We start from the raw sequence: 17,768 nt of genomic DNA, 5'->3' as shown, positions 1-17,768 counted from the left end.
ACTCTAAATCATCTACTGCATCTTGCCATCTTTATGTAATACATGTATCACTAGCCACTTTAACCTCTAATGACTCCCCATCCCACATGAGGGAGCGTAATCATCGCCTGACACCAATTAGCATAACACAACGGACAAAAATATTCCTAGAAAATATTCCTGTTCATAAAAATCACAAATGAAATATATTGAGACACAGCTTAGCCTTTTGTTAATCATCCTGTCATCTCAGATTTTCAAACATTGTTTCATAACGTTCTTGGAACAATTTGAGAACATTACTTTAAACAGAACCATGAGGAAACCTGTAGAAATGTTATGCTTAAGTAATGAAATGACCACATAAGAACGTTGTTTCTTAACGTTCTCTGAACCAATGTCAAACCAGTAGGAGAACGTTCCTAGAACATTACCAAAACTAAAATGAAATGTAACCATGTTTGAACTACTAGGAAATGTTCTGTTAAAATAATGAAAGAAAATAAATATTTTCCTTAAACGGGCTGAGAATGTTCCAAAGCCAATAAACTATCCTGCAGCATTCCCAAAAAGTTGTGGGAAGGATATATACAAAATAACCATAGGACAAACACACTCTCACACTCTCACCAAGCTCTAAGAATCATATGGTTCATATGTGCTGAACTGAACTGAAAGGTGAACAGAAATATGAAGGCCTAACTTTCCCTTCCAATGGATACCTTAGGCATCATTAGTGCTCAAACATGTCCATATCCTGAGCTGTCAGTAAATGACTCCCATGCATCAACAAAGTAGTTGGCCAGATCTGGTGACTGTCATGGATGCAGTGACGGGTCATGGAGCCATCTGCAGTAACTGACCACTGCTCAGCTCACATAGAAATCTGCAGAGGAATTTTTTATTTGCATTTTACTAGGCAAGTCAGTTAAGAACAAATTCTCCTTTACAATGACAGCCTGGGAACAGTTGGTTAACTGCCTTGTTCCAGGGCAGCAGATTCTTACCTTGTCAGCTCAGGGATTCAATCTAGCAACCTTTCAGTTACTGGCCCAACGCTCTAACCAGGTCGGGCCCAAACACAAAATTATACACAAGAGACCAGGGCAGACTACAGTATAAATAGAAACTTCTTATAAACACAAAAAGAGCCCCAGATGCCTTGCATTTAATCCTAGTCTTATTTACAAACCCTGGCAGCTGTCACCTGTAGAGAATTTAATCAGCTGGGCTTCCAACTGTATGTTTCAAAGCTCTGGCAACACAAACCGTAAAATAATATAATTACACTCTTAGCTAGAAGTAATGCATAAATTGAACAGCAAAAGTGAACGAGAAATGGGTTTTGTGATTTAAATTGAGTTTATCTTTGCTTTACATGCATGTCTAATTCAGAATGAGTAGCTGGGGAACCATTGCTCCTCTCTGGTCCAATAATAACACTCCCTCCAGATGTGGTGAGTTAAAGGAGAAACGACAGCCATGGAGCATCGTCCTCCACTTGGGGCTTTCTGTCCCAGTCAATAATTGCTAAGTTAGTGTTGCCCAGCGCTCCTCCAATACACACAGCCTCATGGGAACAGAACTGTAGACATTGGCTGGTTCTATTGACTGAGAGACTGGAGTCTCTGCAGCAGTTCAGCTGCTTCAGCCTCGACACCAAACTACACTGAAAACACAGGAACGTTTCTCTTCATTTACAAGTTTGGGAATCTGATTTTCATAATACATTCCAATAATTATGTCTTTCACTCTAGATTATTGAGAGCAACACATGGTACTTTTTCACCCCACCATTCTTGTCATTATTGTGTGTCTGTCAATTATACTGACACATTTTCTTTGTGTTTTTGCCAACAGGGACTTAGAGTAGCACAGACAAGGCCCATCCTGAGTTTTTAATTTATGTTAAGATTAACCTCTCCATCACAGAGATAGATGCCTCTGGGAGTCAGAGGTTCAGGATTAGACCAGTAAGGACAAACTTTACCTCATTATTGGACTGAGATCTACAGACCTGAGTGAGACCCCATATTTCACTGACATTACCAGTAATAATCCACTAATCCCTCAAATCTCTCCAAAAACGGGCGATTTAAGGAGAAATGTACCTTATCATGAGCACTTCTGCACATCAATGTCTTTGCAGAGGCTGTATGGGTAACCACATCTGGAGACGAGCATTCCACTTTGGTATCCCCATCAAAGGCTTGTCTTCCAGGCATTTACCCAAGTGTCGTCTAAAAACCTTGTGCCTTAAAGTCCTTTATGTTCCCACACTAACTGACTGCCTCACATTCACGTTTTGTCATATTACCAAGGTACTCTTCTCTTACACAGTATGAGAATAGTAACCTTTGAACTGGCTGTGTAATCTAGCATTGTTTTTCCCCTATGTAAGGAAGTCTGTGTGTAGCTGGTGTATAGGAGTCAGGTGCAGGACAGCAGATATGAGTAAATAAACGTATTTTACTCAACATATAAATAAATGCAATACAAAAACAGAGCCCACAATAACGGACCTTCCTACATACAAACAATCACTCACAAACAAACATGGGGGAACAGAGGGTTAAATAATGAACAGGTAATTGGGGGATTGAGACCAGGTGTGTAAGACAAAGACAAGACATATGTAAAATGAAAAGTGGATCGGAGATGGCTAGAAGGCCGGTGACGTCAACCGCCGAACGCCGCCCGAACAAGGAGAGGGACCGACTTCGGCGGAAGTCGTGACATGACAGTACCCCCCCCCTCCCCTTGATGGGTTCCAGCAGTGCGCCGACACCGACCTCGAGTGACGACCCGTAGGACAAGGCGCAGGGCGATCTGGATGGAGATGGTGGAACTACCGCAGCAACAAAGGGTCCAATACGTCCTCCACCGGCACCCAGCATCTCTCCTCCGGACCGTACCCCTCCCACTCCACGAGGTACTAAAGGCCCCTAGCCCGACGCCTCGAGTCCAGGATGGCTCAAACAGTTCCTCCACCCTCGAGGGGTGGAGGAACCTCCCGCACCTCACACTCCTGGACTGGACGAGCCACCACCGGCCTGAGGAGAGATTAATGCGGTAATCTGGGGGAAGCTGTAACCTGTAGCATACCTCGTTCAGTCTCCTCAGGACTTTGAATGGCCCCACAAACCGCGGACCCAGCTTCCGGCAGGGCAGGCGGAGGGAGCAGATTTCGGGTTGAGAGCCAGACACGGTCCCCCGGTGCGAACACAGGGGCTTCACTGCGGTGGCAGTCGGCACTCGCTTTCTGCCGCTTCACGGCCTGTTGCAGGTGCACATGGGCGGGGTCCCAGGTCTCCTCCGAGCTCTTAAACCATTCGTCCACCGCAGGAGTTTTGATCTGGCTCTGATGCCACGGTGCCAGAACCGGCTGATAGCCCAGTACGCACTGGAAAGGAGAGAGGTTAGTGGAGGAGTGGCGGAGTGAGTTTTGGGCCATCTCTGCCCAGGGGATGAATGCCGCCCACTCGCCCGGCCGGTCCTGGCAATATGACCGCAGAAACCTACCCACATCCTGATTTACTCTCTCCACCTGCCCGTTACTCTCAGGGTGAAAACCTGAGGTGAGGCTGACCGAGACCCCCAGACGTTCCATGAACGCTCTCCAGGCCCTGGATGTGAACTGGGGACCCCGATCAGAGATTATATACTCAGGCACCCCGTAGTGCCGGAAGACGTGAGTGAACAGGGCCTCCGCAGTCTGTAGGGCCGTAGGGAGACGGGGCAAAGGGAGGAGACGGCAGGACTTAGAAAACCGATCCACAATGACCAGGATCGTTGTGGTGCCCTGTGATGGAGAACGATCTGTCAGGAAGTCCACCGACAGGTGCGAGCACGGCATTGTGGAACGGGTAGGGGTTGTAACTTCCCTCTGGGCAGGTGCCTGGGAGCCTTGCACTGGGTGCACACCGAGCAGGAGGAAACATAAACCCTCACGTCCTTGGCCAAGGTGGACCGCCAGTACTTCCCACTAAGGCAATGCACCGTCCGACCGATGCCAGGGTGACCAGAGGGGGGTGACGTGTGGGCCCAATAGATCAAACGGTCGCGGACAGTAGACGGAACGTACAGGCGCCCAGCTGGACACTGGGGGGGAGTGGGCTCTGTGCGTAACGCCCGCTCTATGTCCACGTCCAACTTCCACGCCACCGGTGCCACCAGGCAAGAGGCCGGAAGTATGGGAGTGTGATCCATGGACCTCTCCTCTGTGTCAAACATCCGGGACAGTGCGTCTGCCTTAGCTTTCTGGGAACATGGTCTGTAGGACAGAGTGAAAACAAAACAGGTAAAGAACTAGGAAGGAGACGGACTGTTGGAAGAACAGACATTTCTCAGCCTTGATGTACAGGTCATGCTCCAACAGTCAACCAAGCACCCTGCGCACCAGGGACACATGCTCGGCGCGTGTAGCGGAGCATATCAGAATGTTGTCGATATACACCACTACACCCTGCCCGTGCAGGTCCCGGAAAATCTTGTGAACAAAGGCCTGGAAGACTGATGGGGCATTCATCAACCCGTACGGCATGAAGAGGGACTCATAGTGCCCCGAGGTGGTACTGAATGCCATCTTCCACTCGTCCCCCTCCCGGATACACACCAGGTTGTAAGCGCTCCTGAGATCCAATTTTGTGAAGAAGCGCACCCCGTGCATTGACTCGATTGCACTGGTGATGAGAGGCAGTGGGTAACTGTCCCTCACAGTGATCTGATTGATACCTCGATAGTCAATACACGGGCGCAGACCATCATCCTTCTTCTTCACAAAAAAGAAACTCGGAGGCAGGTGAAGTGGAGGGTTGAATGTATCCCTGCCCCAGGGATTCGGAGACATATGTTTCCATAGCCACCGTCTCCTCCTGTGACAGAGCATACGCGTGACTCCTGGCAAGTGCTGTGTGTACCAGGAGATTTATCGCACAATCCCCCCGTTGATGAGGTGGTAATTTAGTCTTCTTCTTCTTACAGAAGGCGAGAGCCAAATCGACATATTCTGAGCGGATGCGCACAGTGGAGACCTGGTCTGGACTTTCCACCGTAGTCACACCAATGGAAAGCCCCACACACCTCCCTGAGCACTCTCGTGACCAATCCCTTGAGAGCCCTCTGTTGCCACAAAATAGTGGGGCCATGACAGGCCAACCTGGGTAAGCCCAGCACCACGGGAAACGCAGGAGAATCAATAAGGAAGAGACTGATTCTCTCCTTATGACCCTCCTGCATAACCATGTCAAGTGGAGCGGTGGCCTCCCTTATCAGCCCTGACCCTAATGGTTGACTATCTAGGGCATGTACAGGGAAGGGCATATCCACAGGAACAAGGGGAATCCCTAAACTATGAGCAAATGAATGGTCAATAAAATTCCCAGCTGCGCCTGAATCTACTAGCGCCTTATTCTGGGAATGCGGGGAAAACTCGCAGGAATGCGAGGAAATGAAATAAACACATACAGTGCCTTGCGAAAGTATTCGGCCCCCTTGAACTTTGCGACCTTTTGCCACATTTCAGGCTTCAAACATAAAGATATAAAACTGTATTTTTTTGTGAAGAATCAACAACAAGTGGGACACAATCATGAAGTGGAACGACATTTATTGGATATTTCAAACTTTTTTAACAAATCAAAAACTGAAAAATTGGGCGTGCAAAATTATTCAGCCCCTTTACTTTCAGTGCAGCAAACTCTCTCCAGAAGTTCAGTGAGGATCTCTGAATGATCCAATGTTGACCTAAATGACTAATGATGATAAATACAATCCACCTGTGTGTAATCAAGTCTCTGTATAAATGCACCTGCACTGTGATAGTCTCAGAGGTCCGTTAAAAGCGCAGAGAGCATCATGAAGAACAAGGAACACACCAGGCAGGTCCGAGATACTGTTGTGAAGAAGTTTAAAGCCGGATTTGGATACAAAAAGATTTCCCAAGATTTAAACATCCCAAGGAGCACTGTGCAAGCGATAATATTGAAATGGAAGGAGTATCAGACCACTGCAAATCTACCAAGACCTGGCCGTCCCTCTAAACTTTCAGCTCATACAAGGAGAAGACTGATCAGAGATGCAGCCAAGAGGCCCATGATCACTCTGGATGAACTGCAGAGATCTACAGCTGATGTGGGAGACTCTGTCCATAGGACAACGATCAGTCGTATATTGCACAAATCTGGCCTTTATGGAAGAGTGGCAAGAAGAAAGCCATTTCCTAAAGATATCCATAAAAAGTGTTGTTTAAAGTTTGCCACAAGCCACCTGGGAGACACACCAAACATGTGGAAGAAGGTGCTCTGGTCAGATGAAACCAAAATTGAACTTTTTGGCAACAATGCAAAACGTTATGTTTGGCGTAAAAGCAACACAGCTGGACACACCATCCCCACTGTCAAACATGGTGGTGGCAGCATCATGGTTTGGGCCTGCTTTTCTTCAGCAGGGACAGGGAAGATGGTTAAAATTGATGGGAAGATGGATGGAGCCAAATACAGGACCATTCTGGAAGAAAACCTGATGGAGTCTGCAAAAGACCTGAGACTGGGACGGAGATTTGTCTTCCAACAAGACAATGATCCAAAACATAAAGCAAAATCTACAATGGAATGGTTCAAAAATAAACATATCCAGGTGTTAGAATGGCCAAGTCAAAGTCCAGGCCTGAATCCAATCGAGAATCTGTGGAAAGAACTGAAAACTGCTGTTCACAAATGCTCTCCATCCAACCTCACTGAGCTCGAGCTGTTTTGCAAGGAGGAATGGGAAAAAATGTCAGTCTCTCGATGTGCAAAACTGATAGAGACATACCCCAAGCGACTTACAGCTGTAATCGCAGCAAAAGGTGGCGCTACAAAGTATTAACTTAAGGGGGCTGAATAATTTTGCACGCCCAATTTTTCAGTTTTTGATTTGTTAAAAAAGTTTGAAATATCCAATAAATGTTGTTCCACTTCATGATTGTGTCCCACTTGTTGTTGATTCTTCACAAAAAAATACAGTTTTATATCTTTATGTTTGAAGCCTGAAATGTGGCAAAAGGTCGCAAAGTTCAAGGGGGCCGAATACTTTCGCAAGGCACTGTACATGTGAGCAACAGGGGGCTCTGGGTGAGCCTGGTGCCGACTCACCTGGGGTGACACGACAGTGCCCTGCCTGCTGCCTCAACTCCCAGAGGAACCCCCTCAGCACAGACCAGCAGTGTGCCCTCTGCGGCCACAGATGGTGCAGGGAATGGCCTCTCCTCCGGTCGCCCTAAGTGCAGCACCTCCCAGCTCCATGGGCGTCGGAGTGGAGGTGCTGGAACTTACAGGTCCCGATCCGGACGTCCGCGGGCAGTCAGCAGGTTGTCCAGCCGGATGGACATGTCCACCAGAAGGTCCAATGTGAGGGTGGTGTCTCGGCAGGCTAACTCCCGACGGATGTCCTCGCACAGACTGCACCTGTAGTGATCGATCAGGGCCCTGTCGTTCCATCCCGCGCTGGTGGCCAGGGCAAAATCCTGCGCTCTCCTCATCCCCTGCCTCAGGTGGAACAGACGTTCACCCGCCACTCGACCCTCAGGCGGGTGGTCGAACACTGCCCGTAATGGTCCAACTCCGCATCTCCCTCACTCCATACGGCGTTGGCCCACTCCAGGGCTGGAAAACCTCCTCCTCTCTCCCAATGATCCATCTTCTGCAGCACGCGATCCATGGCAGTGCCCAGATGTTGCAATATGGTTGCGTGCTGCTGGACACGCTCCTCTATTTCTGAAGGGAGGGCGTCTGCTCCTGCTGACTCCAATCTTTCGGGTGAGTGATTCTGTAAGGAAGTCTGTGTGTAGCTGGTGTATAGGAGTCAGGTGCAGGACAGCAGATATGAGTAAATAAACATATTTTACTCAACATATAAATAAATGCAATACAAAAACAGAGCCCACAATAATGGACCTTCCTACATACAAACAATCACTCACAAACAAACATTGAGGAACAGAGGGTTAAATAATGAACAGGTAATTGGGGGATTGAGACCAGGTGTGTAAGACAAAGACAAAACAAATGGAAAATGAAAAGTGGATCGGCGATGGCTAGAAGGCCAGTTACGTCGACCGCCAAACGCCGCAAGGCAAGGAGAGGGACAAGGAGAGGGACCGACTTCGGTGAAAGTCGTGACACCCTAGTAGAAGCTACCTTACTCAGTCAATAACTACTGACACTGCGCTTCCATGTGACATAAATAAAGCTGCTGTGATATAAATACATTTGATGTATAATCGGATTACTTGAAAGATAGTTTTGTCATATGTTCTATTTACATATTTATCAATGCTAATGAAGCTGTACAAATGTTTTTCAGTCTCAGGCTCTTTCAATTAAAATAGATTCTCAACAGGAAGGCTGTAGAATTGTCATTGACAGGAACCGTTTAGTATTAAGCACACGTTCACTCACACCTCAGTGTGCCATTGATGGCCTCACTAAGAGGAAAATGGCAGTTGCTTGACAGATCAAACTCATATGAAAATCTTTCAATAACACAATTGCAGTGAACTATACATGGTGAGATATGTAAAAAAAAAGAAGAATGCAAATCTCTTTCGAGAAAAAAGTTGATAATGTTTCTTGTTGTCCTGAAATAGACACAAACCTTAACCTGTCTGGGCATTAAACGCCATACTCTGTCTGGGTAAATGAATCTTGTCCACATTAGAAGCACATGCAGATAGTGTCCTAATTTCCTCTGTCAGTGTGCAATTACCCAATGAACCATATAACATTGGCATAAATGTTTTGGTTGATCACCAAAAAGATCAGCATAACTCGAGCCACAGAGGCAAATTGATGTTCTGTTCAGTAATATAGCCTACTGGAGTCAGCATTGAGCTCTCAGAGACCAACACGAGAGTGCACTCCATTGAAAGTGTAACATCCAAATAAATGGAAGATGCAAAGTCCATTGAATGGCCCCAACTGGCATTTTTCATAGAGGCACTGGATATTAAACCCTGCTAATGTTTCTCTGCTGGGTCGTTTTTGTCACATTTGAGTGAGTGCATTTAATTTTGCTGTGCATAAAGTCATATTTTGGACATTTTTAAATTGGACCATTTAAAATGTACTTACAGTGTTGTCATGTTCTATGTTTTCACAAGTGTTGATCATTCCGATTACATGTTTGATGATATACACTGAGTGTACCAAACATTAGGAACAACTTCCTAATATTGAGCCCTCCCCCTCTTTTTGCTCTCAGAACAGCCTCAATTCGTCTGGGCATGTACTCTACAAGGTGTCAAAAGCATTCTACAGGGATTCAGGCTCATGTAAACTCCAATGCTACCCACAGTTGTGTCAAGTTGATTGGATGTCCTTTGGGTGATGGACCATTCTTGATACACACAGGAAACTGTTGAGTGTGGAAAACCCAGCAGCGTTGCAATTCTTGACATTAACCGGTGCGCCGGCCTGGCACCAACCACCATACCCCATTCGAAGGTACTTAATATTTTGTCTTGCCCATTCACCCTCTGAATGGCACACATACAATGAAAGGGAGGAGACATAACCTGCCCCTTCATCTACACTGATTGAAGTGGATTTTACAAGGGATCATAGCCTTCATCTAGATTCAATTGGTCAGTCTATGTCATGGAAAGAGCAGGTGTTCTTAATGTTTTGTATACTCGGTGTATGTAGGAAAACCTCACAAATGGTGCTGCACTAGAACCCACAAATAATATGGGGAATATGGAACGGCAAGGCATACTCCTCACAGGTCTGAAGTCTTAGACAATGTGGCATTCAATTCCATAAGACTCAGCAAGCAATACAGTTCATAATGAAAATTCAAGTCACAGGGACATGGTACACATGCAGAGCACCTCTTATTTCCCACCTGATGGCCCATGGGAAGACTTGGAGAGGCAAGCTACAAATTATTGTGCGACACTTGCATCTCCTGACGCATTGTCATAAACATTTGGAGTAAAAAGGTGTTGGCTTTCAGTTACTAATCACTTAGAAAAAAGGGTTCCAAAAAGGGTTATTTGACTGTCCCCATAGGAGAACCCTTTTTGGTTCCAAGTAGAACTCTTTGGTTCCAGGTTGAAGTCTTTTGGTTTCCATATTTCCATTCCCTTTGTGGAAGGGGTTCTACATGGAACCAAAAAGGGTTATTCAAATGTATTTTTTTTTTTTTTTCTCAAATTTTACCCCTTTTTCTCCCCAATTTTGTGGTATCCAATTGTTGTAGCTACTATCTTGTCTCATTGCTACAACTCCCGTACGGGCTCGGGAGAGACGAAGGTTGAATGTCATGCGTCCTCCGATACACAACCCAACCAGCCGTACTGCTTCTTAACACAGCGCGCATCCAACCCGGAAGCCAGCCGCACCAATGTGTCGGAGTGCACCCCTTTTTCTCCCCAATTTTGTGGTATCCAATTGTTGTAGCTACTACCTTGTCTCATTGCTACAACTCCCGTACGGGCTCGGGAGAGACGAAGGTTGAATGTCATGCGTCCTCCGATACACAACCCAACCAGCCGTACTGCTTCTTAACACAGCGCGCATCCAACCCGGAAACCAGCCGCACTAATGTGTTGGAGTGCACCTGGCAACCTTGGCTAGCGCGCACTACGCCCGGCCCGCCACAGGAGTCGCTGGTGCGCGATGAGACAAGGAGATCCCTACCGACCAATCCCTCCCTAACCCGGACGACGCTAGGCCAATTGTGCATCGCCCCACGGACCTCCCGGTCACGGCCGGTTACGACATAGCCTGGGCGCGAACCCAGGGACTCTGATGGCACAGCTGGCGCTGCAGTACAGCGCCCTTAACCACTGCACCACCCAGGAGGCCCTGTCTGCCTGCTTTATAATAAACTGGCCACTGAGAGTATATATATATACACAGTTGAAGTTGGAAGTTTACATACACCTTAGCCAAATACATATAAACTCAGTTTTTCACAATTCTTGGCATTTAATCCTAGTAAAAATTCCCTGTCTTAGGTCAGATAAGATCAACACTTTATTTTAAGAATGTGAAATGTCAGAATAATAATAGAGAGAATTATTTATTTCAGCTTTTATTTCTTTCATCACATTCCCAGTGGGTCAGAAGATTACATACAATCAATTCGTATTTGGTAGCATTGCCTTTAAATTGTTTAACTTGGGTCAAAAGTTTTGGGTGGCCTTCCACAAGTTTCCCACAATAAGTTGGGTGAATTTTGGCCCATTCCTCCTGACAGAGCTGGTGTAACTGAGTCAGGTTTGTAGGCCTCCTTGCTCGCACACACTTTTTCAGTTCTGCCCACAAATGTTCTGTAGGATTGAGGTCAGGGCTTTGAAATGACCACTCCAATACCTTGACTTTGTTGTCCTTAAGCCATTTTGCCACAACTTTGGAGGTATGCTTGGGGTCATTGTCCATTTGGAAGACCCATTTGCAACCAAACTTTAACTTCCTGACTGATGTTTTGAGATGTTGCTTCAATATATCCACATAATTTTCCTATCCTCGTGATGCCATCTATTGTGTGCAATGTCCCAGTCCCTCCTGTAGCAAAGCACCCCCACAACACGATGCTGCCAACCCCATGTTTCACGTTGGGATGGTGTTCTTCGGCTTGCAAACCTCCCCCTTTTTCCTCCAAACATAACGATGGTCATTATGGCCAAACAGTTCTATTTTTGTTTCATCAGACCAGAGGACATTTCTCCAAAAAGTACAGTCTTTGTCCCCATGTGCAGTTGCAAACCGTAGTCTGGCTTTTTAATGGTGGTTTTGGTTTTCTTCCTTGCTGAGCAACCTTTCAGGTTATGTCGATATAGGACTCGTTTTACTGTGGATATAGATACTTTTGTAACTGTTTCATCCAGCATCTTCACAAGGTCCTTCGCTGTTGTTCTGGGATTGATTTGCACTTTTTGTACCAAAGTACGTTCATCTCTAGGAGACAGAACGCGTCTCCTTCCTTAGCGGTATGACGGCTGCGTGGTCCCATGGTGTTTAAACTTGCGTACAATTGTTTGTACAGATTTAACGTGGTACCTTCAGGCATTTGGAAATTGCTCCCAAGGATGAACCAAACTTGTGGAGGTCTACAATTTTTTTTACACTTGTATGTATAAGTTAGTTGTTGTGAAATTGCTAGGTTAAATTACTTGTTAGATATTTAAGGCTCAAAATGGCCAGAAACAAAGCACTTTCTTCTGAAACTCGTCAGTCTATTCTTGTTCTGAGAAATGAAGGCTATTCCATGCGAAAAATTGTCAAGAAACTGAAGATCTCGTACAACGCTGTGTACTACTCCCTTCACAGAACAGCACAAACTGGCTCTAACCAGAATAGAAAGAGGAGTGGGAGGCCCCAGTGCACAACTGAGCAAGCACAATTGCCCTAGCGTCGTCCGGGTTAGGGAGGGGTTGGCCGGTAGGGATATAGCAACTCCTGTGGCGTGCCGGGCGCAGTGCGCGCTAACCAAGGTTGCCAGGTGCACAGTGTTTCCTCCGACACATTGGTGCTTCTGGGTTGGATGCGCGCTGTGTTAAGAAGCAGTGCGGCTTGGTTGTGTTGTGTATCAGAGGATGCATGACTTTCAACCTTCGTCTCTCCCGAGCCCGTACAGGAGTTGAAGCGATGAGACAAGATAGTAGCTACTAAACAATTGGATACCATGAAATGGGGAGAAAAACAGGGTAAAAAAAATGTTAAATGTTTTTTTAAGTACCCGCAAAACACCAGTCTCAATGTGAACAATGAAGAGGTGAGTCGCCTCTCGAGCAGTACACAGCATTGTGCTAGATCTTCAGTTTCTTGCCAATTTCTCGCATGTAACAGGATTCATTTCTCAGAACAAGAATAGACTGACGAGATTCAGAACAAAGTGCTTTGTTTCTGGCCATTTTGAGCCCCACGTTCAAAATCAGCCGTTTCCAGCTACAATAATCATTTACAACATTAACAATGTCCACACTGTATTCCTTATCAATTTGATGTTATTTTAATGGACAAAAAATGTGCTTTTCTTTAAAAAACAAGGATATTTCTAAGTGACCCCAAACTTTTGAACGGTGAGACTGGTGTTTTATTCTAACTTCCGCGACGCATATAAGGCCCTCCCCCACCATCCTTTCGTAAAAGCTGACCAACTCCATTTTGTTGCTTCCAGCCTACAGACAGAGACTAAAACAAGAAGCTCCCGCACTCAGGTCTGTTCAATGCTGGTCCGACCAATCTGATTCCACGCTTCAAGACTGCTTCGATCACGTGGATTGGGATAATTTCCGCATTGTGTCCAACAACAACATCGACAAATACGCACGTTGTGCCGTGGCGGAGATCTTTGTGGGCTATACTCAGCCTTGTCTCAGGATGGTAAGTTGATGGTTGAAGATATCCCTCTAGTGGTGTGGGGGCTGTGCTTTGGCAAAGTGGGTGGGGATATATCCTTCCTGTTTGGCCCTGTCCGGGGGTGTCCTCGGATGGGGCCACAGTGTCTCCTGACCCCTCCTGTCTCAGCCTCCAGTATTTCTGCTGCAGTAGTTTATGTGTCGGGGGGCTAGGGTCAGTTTGTTATATCTGGAGTACTTCTCCTGTCCTATTCGGTGTCCTGTGTGAATTTAAGTGTGCTCTCTCTAATTCTCTCTTTCTCTCTTTCTTTCTCTCTCTCGGAGGACCTGAGCCCTAGGACCATGCCTCAGGACTACCTGACACAATGACTCCTTGCTGTCCCCAGTCCACCTGGCCGTGCTGCTGCATCTTGGCCATTTCTGTTATAATCTCCACCCGGCACAGGCAGAAGAGGACTGGCCACCCCACATAGCCTGGTTCCTCTCTAGGTTTCTTCCTAGGTTTTGGCCTTTCTAGGGAGTTTTTCCTAGCCACCGTGCTTCTACACCTGCATTGCTTGCTGTTTGGGGTTTTAGGCTGGGTTTCTGTACAGCACTTTGAGATATCAGCTGATGTACGAAGGGCTATATAAATAAATTTTATTTGATTTGATTTTGAACCACCCGAGCCACTGCCTGTACACCCCGCTATCATCCAGAAGGCGAGTTCAGTGCAGGTACATCAAAGCAGGGACCGAGAGACTGAAAAACAGCTTCTATCTCAAGGCCATCAGACTGTTAAACAGCCACCACTAACATTGAGTGGCTGCTGCCAACATACCGACTCAACTCCAGCCACTTTAATAATGGAAATTGATGGAAACTGATGTAAAAAATGTATCACTAGCCACTTTAAACTATGCCACTTTGTTTTTATACCCTACATTACTCATCTCATTTGTATATACTGTACTCTATACCATCTCCTGCATCTTGCCTATGCTGTTCTGTACCATCACTCATTCATATATCTTTATGTACATGTTCTTCATCCCTTTACACTTGTAGCATTTCGCTACACTCGCATTAACGTCTGGTAACCATGTGTATGTGACAAAATAAAATGTAATTTGATTTGATTTATATAGTACCATTCAAAGGTTTGGACACACCTACTCATTCCAGGGTTTTTCTTTATTTTTACTATTTTCTACATTGTAGAATAACACTCTTGGCATTCTCTCAACCAGCTTAATTAGCTGGAATGCATTTCAATTAACAGGTTTGGTGAAAGTTAATTTGTGGAATTTCTTTCCTTCTTAATGCGTTTGAGCCAATCAGTTGTGTTGTGACAGGGTAGGGGTGGTATACAGAAGATAGCCCTATTTGGTAAAAGACCAAGTCCATATTATGGCAAGAACAGCTAAAGTATGCAAGGAGAAATGACATCATTACTTTATTAAGACATGAAGGTCAGTCAATGCGGGAAATTTCTAGGACTTTGAAAGTTTCTTCAAGTGCATTCACAAAAACCATCAAGCGCAATGATGAAACTGGCTCTCATGAGGACCGCCAGAGGAAAGGAAGACCCAGAGTTATCTCTGCTGCAGAGGATAAGTTCATTAGAGTTTCCAGCCACAGAAATTTCAGTCCAAATAACTGCTTCACAGAGTTCAAGAAATGGGGCGCAGGGTAGCCTAGTGGTTAGAGTGTTGGACTAGTAACCGGAAGGTTGCAAGTACAAATCCCCGAGCTGACAAGGTACAAATCTGTCGTTCTGCCCCTGAACAGGAATTTGTTCTTAACTGACCTGCCTAGTTAAATAAAGGTTAAAAAAAAATATATATATATATACATATCTCAACATCAACTGTTCAGAGAAGACTGTGTGAATCAGTCCTTCATGGTAAAATTGCTGCAAAGAAAACACTACAAGAAGAAGAGACTTGCTTTGGCCAAGAAACACGAGCAATGGACATTAGACCGGTGGAAATTTGGTCTGGAGTCTAAATTTGAGATTTTTTGTCAGATGCAGAGTAGATGAACGGATCATCTCCGCATGTGTGCTTTGCTTCCGGGAAGCATAGAGGAGGAGGTGTGTGCTTTGCTGGTGACAATGTCTGTGATTTATTTTGAATTCAAAGCACACTTAACCATCATGGCTGCCACTGCATTCTGCAGCGATACACCATCTCATCTGGTTTGCACTTAGTGGGACTATTATTTATTTTTCAACAGGACAATGACCCAACACACCTCCAGGCTGTGTAAGGGCTATTTGACCGAGAAGGAGAGTGATGGACTGCTGCCTCAGATGACCTGGCCTCCACAATCACCCACCCTAAACCCAATTGAGATGGTTTGGGATGAGTTGGACCGCAGAGTGAAGGAAAAGCAGCCAACAAGTGCTCAGCATATGCGGGAACTCCTTCAAGACTGTTGGAAAAGCATTCCAGGTGAAGCTAGTGTGCAAAGCTGTCAAGGCTACTTTGAAGACTCTAAAATCGAAAATAATTTGATTTGTTTCACACTTTTTTGGTTACTACATGGTGTTATTACATAGTTTTGATGTCTTCACTATTATTTTTCTTCTTCCTGTTTATACTTTTTTTTTTCTTTTGAAATGCAGCCCACACCTGTACCCCCTCCCCCCGACCAAAAAATGAAATAAAAACTTGGTCAAAAAAGTTATGATGCCTACTGGTATTGCCTTGTGTATTGAGAAGAGTTCCCTCAACCGTGAACATTTAAGAGATTGGATGGAAGAAAACTTGAGCTCACCCTGTGACAGACAGTTACAGTTATCTCAGCTGCAACTGTATAACAGTCATGTATGATCAATCTAAATAGCATTAGACCTGCATGGAAAATACTATTCCATGTGACAGCTGGAGGGAATATAGCAATCAAGACACAATCAACAACAATGTCCTGGTATATAGGGACCCACAGCTACTCATGTCTAAAATAACCATTCAATCACCATTTGCCTGATTGGATTAATCTTCTGAATAGGATCCATTTCTCCTGGATTCTAGTAAACATATCCTCAGGCGATTGGAAACACCGTTCTCTCTGTGATGCACCAACGTGGGCTTGTGTGAATCAATAAAGACAACATTTGATTGCATGTAAACATTTGCTCATCAGTTCATAGGAAGTAAGCCCTCTCCACTGTGTTGCACGGATGCCTACAGGCATGATCAGAGCACTTCTTGGGTGTTGTTGCTAGGATACAAAACATTTACTGTGAATCACAGTGGACATGAGGTTTGTGCTGTCCTGAAACTCTAAATGTGTCGCACCATTCCACACACTGTGTACTCGAAAAATACTTGGGATGCACGGCAGTGTAACCTCTAATGGGGAAAGCAGAGTGGCTCAGAGTGAAAAAAAATAGTGCACCTTCGAAGGAAATAGGATGCCTGCGGAGGTGTAGGTATCCACAGACTCATACGTTTACACTGCTGACAGGGAAAGGTATGTTTCCTACAGTGTACAGCAGGTTACTCTATGTAGGCAATCTACTTTTCATTTTCTGACTGGACTGTTTACTGTATAGCTGGCAGTAAAGTCATTGTAACGTGTGGTAAATTGCTTACAACATGCATGATCTGAGTGTACATTAGCTGTTTGGTGGGGCAAGTGGGGACACTTCAGGCTAAGGAGTAAGTTTCACACATCCCTATGTGCAACATGGGCTTAATCTGTGTCCAGGAAACCACCCCTTAGTCTTTTCAGTGGAGGCTATCATACATTTTGAAGTGGTTCCTAAATAGGTTTCTATTGAGGGATTTTAACTCAAATGCATCAACCTAAAACATCTGACTTTCCACTGGTATCTTTCCACCTGATCTACCTGATCTACCTACTGTGTATATTATCTTGCTTCTAAATATCAGGAATCAAGGTAAGACCCAAGTGCAGACGGTTTGAAGTAGCAATGTTTATTGTAACCACAGGAGCAAGCAATTGAAAGGTCAAGGCAGACAGGGGTTAATAATCCAGAGCAGAGGCCAAGGTACAGGATGACAGGCAGGCTCAGGTTAAGCAGAGGTTGGTAACCCAGAGGTGGAGCAAAGGTACAGGACGGCAGGCAGACTCAGGAACAGGCAGTGGTCAGGCAGGCGGGTACAGGGTCAGGCAAAGGTCAAAAACTAGGAGGGCGAGAGAGACTAGGGTAAATCAGGTGCAGAAACAAAACGCTGGTAGACTTGAACAAACAAGACGAACTGGCAACAGACAGACAGAAAACACAGGTATAAATACACAGGCGATAATGGGGAAGATGGGCGACACCTGGAGGGGGTGGAGAAAAGCACAAGGACAGGTGAAACAGATCAGGGCTTGACACTAAAGGTCAGTCATCAATAATGTATTCAACGATGGGAATGTAATGTAGCCAGGCCTGTACTACACAAATAATGCAATATTTGTAGTACTGTATTTTGGTAAAAATAAACCA

This window comes from Oncorhynchus mykiss, chromosome 14, assembly GCF_013265735.2.
Source record: "Oncorhynchus mykiss isolate Arlee chromosome 14, USDA_OmykA_1.1, whole genome shotgun sequence".
Lineage (NCBI taxonomy): Eukaryota > Metazoa > Chordata > Actinopteri > Salmoniformes > Salmonidae > Oncorhynchus > Oncorhynchus mykiss.
Note: the sequence above shows the minus strand (reverse complement) of the source record.